The sequence below is a fragment of the Magnolia sinica genome, chromosome 18, assembly GCF_029962835.1.
Source record: "Magnolia sinica isolate HGM2019 chromosome 18, MsV1, whole genome shotgun sequence".
Taxonomy (NCBI): Eukaryota; Viridiplantae; Streptophyta; class Magnoliopsida; order Magnoliales; family Magnoliaceae; genus Magnolia; species Magnolia sinica.
In genome coordinates, this window is record NC_080590.1 from 14,074,137 (window position 1) to 14,082,990 (window position 8,854).

Below are 8,854 nucleotides of genomic sequence, written 5' to 3' on the forward strand. Positions count from 1 at the left end.
GGGCAAACATGAAATTGAGCAGGACAAACATGAAATTAGGGCTGGAAGTCGGGCGAGTTGGTACGGGTTGGTGCTCAAGCCTAACCCAACTCAAGTTTTATCAGGTTGGTGTTTGTATAGCCCAAGCTAGAGATCGGGCCCGATATATCCTGCCCCAGCCCAACCCAATGTCGGGGCGGTCGGGTTGAACCCGCTTAACTTTTAGCCGTACATGAAATTGAGCAGGGCAAATTAGAAATTCAGCGGGGCAAATATGAAAATGAGTTAGGCAACCATGAAAACAGCGGGGCAAACTGAAATATGAGCGGGGCAAACTAGAAAAACAGCGAGGCAAACTGAAATACGAGCGGGGCAAACTAGAAAAACAGCGGGTCAAACTGAAATATGAGCGGGGTAAACTAGAAAAATAGCGGGGCAAACTAGAAAAACAACGGGGCAAACTAGAAAAACAGCGGGGCAAATTGAAATATGAGCGGGGCAAACTAGAAAAACAGCGGGACAAACTAAAATATGATCGGGGCAAACTGAATTATGAGCGGGGCAAACTAGAAAAATAACGGGGCAAACTAAAATATGAGCGGGGTAAACTGAATTATGAGCGGGGCAAGCTAGAAAAACAGCGAGGCAAACTGAAATATGAGCGGGGCAAACTAGAAAAACAGCGAGGCAAATTGAAATATGAGCGGGGCAAACTAGAAAAACAGCGGGGCAAATTGAAATATGAGCGGGGCAAACTAGAAAAACAGCGGGGCAAATTGAAATATGAGTGGGGCAAACTAGAAAAACAACGGGGTAAATTGAAATATGAGCGGGGCAAACTAGAAAAACAGCGGGGCAAATTGAAATATGAGCGGGGCAAACTAGAAAAATAGCGGGGCAAACTGAAATATGAGCGGGGCAAACTAGAAATACAGCGAGGCAAACTGAAACATGAGCGGGGCAAACAAGAAAAACAGCGGGGCAAACTGAAATATGAGCGGGGCAAACTAGAAAAACAGCGGGGTAAATTGAAATATGAGCGGGGCAAACTGAAATATGAGCGGGGCAAACTAGAAAAATAGTGGGGCAAACTGAAATATGAGCGGGGCAAACTAGAAATACAGCAGGGCAAACTGAAACATGAGCGGGGCAAACAAGAAAAACAGCGGGGCAAACTAGAAAAACAGCGGGACAAATTGAAATATGAGCGGGGCAAACTAGAAAAACGGCGGGGCAAATTGAAATATGAGCGAGGCAAACTAGAAAAATAGCGGGGCAAACAAGAAAAATAGCGGGACAAACTAGAAAAATAGTGAAACAAACTGAAATATGAGCGGGGCAAATAAGAAAAACAACGGGGCAAATGTCGGATCTCATTTGTCCATGTCATTTCCAAGGACTCAAGCTAACAAGATATACCGGATTTCTCTCTCCCAAATAGACTGCGTGCTATGCTACATGACTTTTTAAAGGAGTAGTCCTATATTTTAGCTTAGTTTTTTAAAGAAAAAAATGAAATTCTTTATGATGAATAATCACGTATATAATTAATAAAATCATAGATAACAAAAATAAGTCCTATATTGAAATATAATAAACTAATGTAATAACAAAAATATTAGCACGTAATGGATTGGCACGTAATTGAAATAACAAACTAATGTAATAACAAAAATATTAGCACGTAATTGAAATATAATAAACTAATGTAATAAGTCCTATATTGAAATATAATAAAAATGAAGTTCTTTCTAGTTTTCCCCGCTCAATTTCATGTTTGCTCCGGTGAATTTCTAGTTTGACCACGAAGTGATTCAAATTGACCATGAACTGAATGAAATGGATTTTCAACCAATGACCCGATGGAATCTTGGAAAATAACTAGGTTGATTGGCTAAATTAGCTTCTCCTACCCCAAAATCATATGTAGTAAGTTAAGTAAATCATTCTAGTTTAGGAGATATGCTTGTTAAATAAATAGACAAAGAAATGAATTAAAAGATAGAAAAATATTTTTATATACTTATATATACATATTTACATAATTATGTATTATAGAAAAATGTAAGGGGGAAAACGTTCTCAATGTAAAAAATAAAAATAAAAATAAAAAATAAAAAAAAAGAAAAAAGTGCATAGCACTATAGTTTTGCTACGGTTATAATCCGTAGCGATAGACCCAGCTCTGACCCGGTCGACCCCAACACGCTGGCTTCCTTTTTCTTTTTTTTTCCTTCTTTTTCCCTATTGTAATCCCCACCGATTTTTGTGGGTCCCATTATGAGGTATGTGTTATATCCAAACCGTCAATCTATTTGGCGAACTCGAATTAAGTATTGAGGTGAAAAATAAGACAGATCTAGCAATCATGTGGACCACACTGGAAAAGGCAATGGGGAATTGAACGTCTACCATTGCAACCCTTTTAGGGGTTACACAAGTTTTGGATCATTATGAAATTTGTTTTTCCTATTCATCCAGGTCTTTGTGACCTTATGAATGAACTTAGACGGGGAGGATTTCTCACAAACATCACAGTGGGCTCCACCTGAGTTTCTAATGGTTGACGCTCATTCAAAATTGTTTCCTATAATGTGGTACAATTGAGATTTGGATATACCTAATTTTGGTCTCATACCATAAAATGATCTGAAAAAATATATGGACGGCATGGATGAAAAGTATACAACATGGTGGGGTCCACAGAGCACCGACCGTCCGCATTAGCTGGTGGCAAGGGGAGTACCGAATCCGTTTCCGTCAAAAGGAGGGGTATTTTCGTCCTGAAATTCCGACTCCGTACGAGGAGGTCCAAGTGCGTATTCTAAGTTTGTATTGTTTCGTAAAAACTGTTGGATAAAAGGTGGGGCCCACAGTCGTAAATTTCTCTTTTTTTCTATGATATCACTCATCTTATGATTACATTGACCTGGTTTTCTAAGCTTCCTGGCTCTTTTTCTTTTTTAGACTGGGACGAAATTGCTGGAGGATTGAATGTTATATAAACGCGTCAGACACAGCTGGTGGGACATGCAATAGCAATTTTCTATCTTTATATGAAATAGGTACTGCTATGATGTCGAGCTCATGGTAGTTTTCCATATTGAGTGCAAGACCGTCTGATTTTTTAAATTTGAGACCAGGACTTATCGTTTTGTGGACATATGTCAGTCTATTAATATCTTTAGGGTGATAGCATCCTTCCCTTCCATATATAATTAGATATTATATTTAATTTTCATTTATATATAGAGAGATTATTTTTCATATATAGGATATACATTTCTATGAAAGTTGTTATGGGTAAATCCAAACCGAGCCGCATCGACGCTAACTCTTGTACCAAAGAGCAAGGCCTCGGACTGATAAGCTTCAAACCTAAGGTGAGCGTCCAACCATAGAGCTCTTGTAGAGCTACAACGCTGACCTGGGATTGGAAAGAAGTCTTCACACCTTACACGAGCAGAACCTCGGAGTGGTGACAATACATTCGAACCGATCTGTCCTTTGGAAGAGCTCTCACGAAAGCTTGAAGAACAGTAGCCATCGCTCACCCATTCATCCTACCTCCGACCCGAACATCTCTACTTAGCGTGTCAACGATCCGCTTATCCGTAGGCTCAGGTAGTAGAGCAAGATTCGAGCTATGAGGTCGGCTCGGACGGGAGCCTGGTTAACAACAACATCAATAGACAACCCAGTAACGCATAATAAGAGTAATGCTCTGTGCACGATCTCTGGATAACTGTCGACGACTGCACACACGTAATTCTCGTGTAGTAGCAATTACCGTGTCTAGATTATCGAACATGTTCAAGATGACCCTCAAGTAAAGGTGGGCATTAAGTCGAGTCGGACCGGATTGGGTCCAACCCGAATCGGTCCGAGACTTTCAGTGCATGATTCGAACTCGATCCGATCCGGAACCGAGTCTGGGTCCTCTGACTCGATCCGATTCGGTGTAGTACTGGCCTAACCTGAACCGAGTCGGATAGGGTTCGGTACGGTTTAGATCAAATTTTCTATTTTTTTTACAGTGTGGTCCACTTGATCTTTAGATCTGTCTTATTTTTCGGCTAAGGCCTTAAGACGAGCCCGCCAAATGGATGGACGATTTGGATATAACACATACCTCATGATGGGACCCACATAACTTGCTTACGTCAGTACAGAAGCATATACACAATACACCTGCCACCGACGGTTTACTTTTTGTTCAAAATTGGGTGACTTTACGGGTTACCCTCCATTAAAATATTAATAATCATTTTTGGGCCCACCGAGTGTGGTTCACGAATCCAGACCATCCATTATGTGTGTCCCACTTGAATGGCGGGTCATACCAAGATTCAAATGCATCCAAGTTTTATGTGGGCCCCACCATGTGATTTTATATGTTTTAGGAATATATTCACATGATTTTAGATGGTATGGCCAACCTAAGTTCCGTATACAGTTGATTTTTGGGATATCCCATAAATTAAAGGGAACCCATCAAATGCATGGTGTTAATGTTAGACACGCATCACGGTGGGCCCACACAGCTCGACCTCAGGGAAAGTTCCCATGAGCTTGACTGCGATTGATTGGTTACTCCCCTGGCAACCTGGCATGCACTTCGAGCCATGTGCTGCCTGAGAGGAGAGCCTAATTCGTTACTCCCCTGCCACGCGCTGGTAGTTAGTGCTCTGTGGACCACACATCATGATATATTTGTTTCATCCATGTCGTCCATCTATTTTTCTAAATCATTTTATAGTATTTTTTTTTAAATGAGGTATATCCTAATCTCAAGTGGACAACATTACTGGAAATAAGGTTGAAGGAATATTGTGCAGATCGGAACGGATCGAATCGAATCAGATCGGACCCAAACGGATCGGATTCCAGATTGGTTCGGTCAGATTTGCTACTTACCCGAATCCGATCCGAATACCATTCGGATCTGCCCTATCCCACCTGAACCTAACCGATCCAGGCCATCGGTTCTGTTCGAATCGGGGCGGATCGGGTCTGATCCGCCGGATCGTGTCCATCTTACACACCTCTACCCTCAAGTATAAATATAGATCATTTCTACAGGAATAGGTGTGCAACATCTAGCACCCTCGCTTTACTCTACACTACTCAAACCCAAATTCCTAACCTGACTTTGGCATCGAAGGGTGCCCTGCTTAAACCAAGGTCTCCTTTGTTTACTGTCTTATGCAGGACCAAGGTTCGCTCTGAGCACGCAGGGTTCACTTCGAGCAAGCAGGGCTCGGGGAGGGTGATCCAGATTTTAGCATCAACAAAAGCCTCAAAGTAAGTAAAGTAATATACAGGAAATCATAAGAGAATTCTCCAATTTAATCTTGTGTTTTCAGAGTTATTATGGTTTCAGGCCAGTTCATTTAATCTGTCAATTATTTCCCACCTACTATCACGGCCCTCTCTATCAAGGTACTCTCCATTGAAATCAATTTCGCCACCAGCTACGTCGCGATTCGAGACCCTCCATCACCTATTGTTGTGGCCCCAATCTCAAGCACAACCCACATCACTGCCCTATTCAGACATCCCTGCTCAACCTCATCAAAACCCTTCGTCTTTGACAAACTCCAACTCCTACAATCGTAGCCACCGCACATCACCACTGCAAAACTTCATCAAACCCCTCCATCTCCAGCAAACCACAGTCCCATTGCTTCACAAATCGCAACTCTACAACCCTCTTACTATCCAAACTAGAACGCATCTATAAATCACCTGCAGCCTAATTATTGTCCAAACTAGAACCCACCTACAAACGGTTGTCCCGTTCCTGACATCAACTGTTACGGCCGCACCTTCATTAAATCTAGTGTCACCAGTGTCTCCTGTCAAAACCCCATTCCCCATTCCCGACTCCTCTTCATGTCAATAACATCAGTGTCATTCATATTGCTCATATTACTTTTAATCATGTATTTCATGAATGGATAAAACTCATGAAGGTGGATAGTCACTTTATTCGAGAAATGTTTCAATTTCAAAAAATTTCACTTCCACACGTGGCCTATTGATGTAGAGCGGGTCGCGGACAGTTTCATGGCCAAGATGGATTAGAAAAGGCCCGGTCAACGACAAAAGTGATCCGGACCGTTAGACCTTAGATCGGGCGTATCTCACAATCCAAAATGAGTTATCTGACATAAAATATATGATTTTGGGGTAGAACGAGCTACTTTAGCCAACCAACCCTGCTATGCCGGGTTGCGTAGCCCGGAATTGTGAAAAACCCCTTGATCGATGGTCATTTCCCTGTTTTAATTTCATTTTTACTATAAATAGTAAGTTTTAGTTTGATTATAACTCTTCATCCATCGGGCTTTAGGAGTTGCGCGCAATGTGAAAAGAGCTTAGAATAATTAGGAGAACGGTTTGGTGAAGCCAAATAGGACACTTACTATTTTTGGCCGAAAACCTTGCGCACTAGTAGACATCAGGACCATCTATAAATAGTAAGTTTACTATTTATAGTAAGTCGTGAATTCTAGGAGTTTTAGTTGTAGTTTGATTCTGATTTCTTTCCCATTGCTTGGTACCCCTATTTAAAGGGTTGTGAACTCATTTTTATTCATTCATTAATCAAATTCAAATTTATTAGAATTTCTTTCTATTTCCTGCTTTCTTTCCTCATGGATTCGAGAAGTCTCCGTGAGGAGTCCAGAGAAGTTCCGTGGATTCGGAATAGTTATCCTCTTGACGAGGACGGTGCTCGACCTCACGTCCTCCCCTGCGTCACCTATTAGGATCAAATTGTAGATATTCCCATGAAAACCCTAACGATTACTCGCCACTCATTTTTAGTCCACAAATGGTTATTGGTCGATTTTGGGGGGGGGGGGATGTGTTTGGATGGAAGTAAAATGCATGTAAATGAAATACTATCTACAAGAGAGGATTTAAAAGTAAATGGGTGTGAAATGACTTTTTAAGCTCTCTTAAAGATCAATCATGCAAGTAAATAAAAGTGATACTACGCATATGTCCATCATACACATGGCATACTAATGATATTCCTAAATAATTCTATTACCAGCTACATCACTAAAATCATACCAATAGAATAATCCAAACCATCCAAAGTTGTCCATTTAAATGGATGGTTAAAATGCATGTAAATGAAATACTATCTACAAGAGAGGATTTAAAAGTAAATGGGGTGAAATGACTTTTTAAGCTCTCTTAAATATTAGTCGTGCAAGTAAATAAAAGTGATACTATGCATATGTCCATCATACACATGGCATACTAATGATATTCCTAAATAATTCTATTACCAGCTACATCACTAAAATCACACTAATAGAATGATCTAAACCATCCAAAGTTGTCTATTTAAATGGATGGTTAAAAAGTGTTGCAAGTTGCTTGTTTATGATCCTTACATTGTGAACCACTTGAGGCTTAAAAAAAAATTCATTTTGGATAAAGTATATATTTCAATGAGCTTATTGCAATCATTTTGTTAAGTGTCGCCTATGTTGATGTAAAAATCCAGTTCACCCTCATCGAGTTGCTGAACTTCCAAGCACCTGCTCAATGGGAGGAAGGCAATAGAGACCCTAGCTAAAGCAGGGGACCCTTCGATACCAAAGTCAGGCTGGAAATCTGGGTCTAATGGTATAAAGTGGTTTTGGGCGAGAGATTTTGCGTACATGTTCCTGTAGGTGGGTCTTCTATTTATAGCGTTCATAAGATAGGGTGGTCCATCATCTTAGGCACGATCTTAGCCATTAGGCGAGATGTGCGCGAGTGGTGATGTTGTCGGTAACCCTAAAATTGTGCATTAAGCAGTTATCATTGTCGTGCGTTATTGGAAGGGAATTGTGCAGCTAGCTTATCTGGTCGAGCCCTCCTGGTCGAGCAAAGATGACTTGAGCTGAACCCATTTGAGCTGAGATCTGTCGAATGGCTGAGGACAACTTGGACTGGGCTTAACGGAGCTCGGCTTTGTCGTTCAGTCGAAGATGAGCCGAGCAGATTTGGTCACAACTAACTCAGTCTGAACTGTGGCTCGGACCTAACTCTTCATTGGTTCTAGCCGTTTTCAATGGTTCTTCGATCACGCTAGGTTATCTAAATCTCGGTAAGTACGAGCGGCCAGACACTTGAGCACTCATCCCGCCGAGGATTATGTTTGTAAGTTTCATGCCAATCCTCTTCAGTAAAGTGTTTTGGGAACAAGCATTGGTTGAGCCGAGCCGACCTCAAAGGTTATTGAGCCGAGCCATTCTTGAATGATGCCGGGCCGAGCTGTCCTTGAAGGTGGTCGGATTATATCTTCCTGCAGCATACATACACTAATTTGATATGTTAAAATTGATTTGGGATATCACATATGTTATTGTGAATATATTGAAAAATTCCAAAGCATTTAAATTCCTTCCATTTACTCTCATCCAAACAGAATATTCAGACTTCAAATGCATTTCACAATCTCTCTCTCTCTCTCTCTCTCTCTCTCTCTCTCTCTCTCTCTCTCTCTCCAGTCGAGACATCTCAGCCATATACCATCTCTCTCACTACTACGGTCACACCATTCCAGTTGTGGAGAAGAAAGAGAGAAGAAAAAGAGGACGAAGAGTTTTCTGTTTCTTTCATTTTTGCTAATATTCATGGATTTTTCCCCTGTTAATATAGATCATTGATCTGTTGGTCCACACCATGTCGTACGACCCTATAAATCTCCACCACGTTGTACAACCCTATTAGATTTACAGGAAGCGAGGCCCATAAGAAGCGATTCATCACTAATCTAGTAGGGTCCACTAGAGGCGATATGGCAGAACAGATCTGAGTGATGGATCCCATCAAATCCATCATTTTCAATGGTCACCCAATTTGGAAA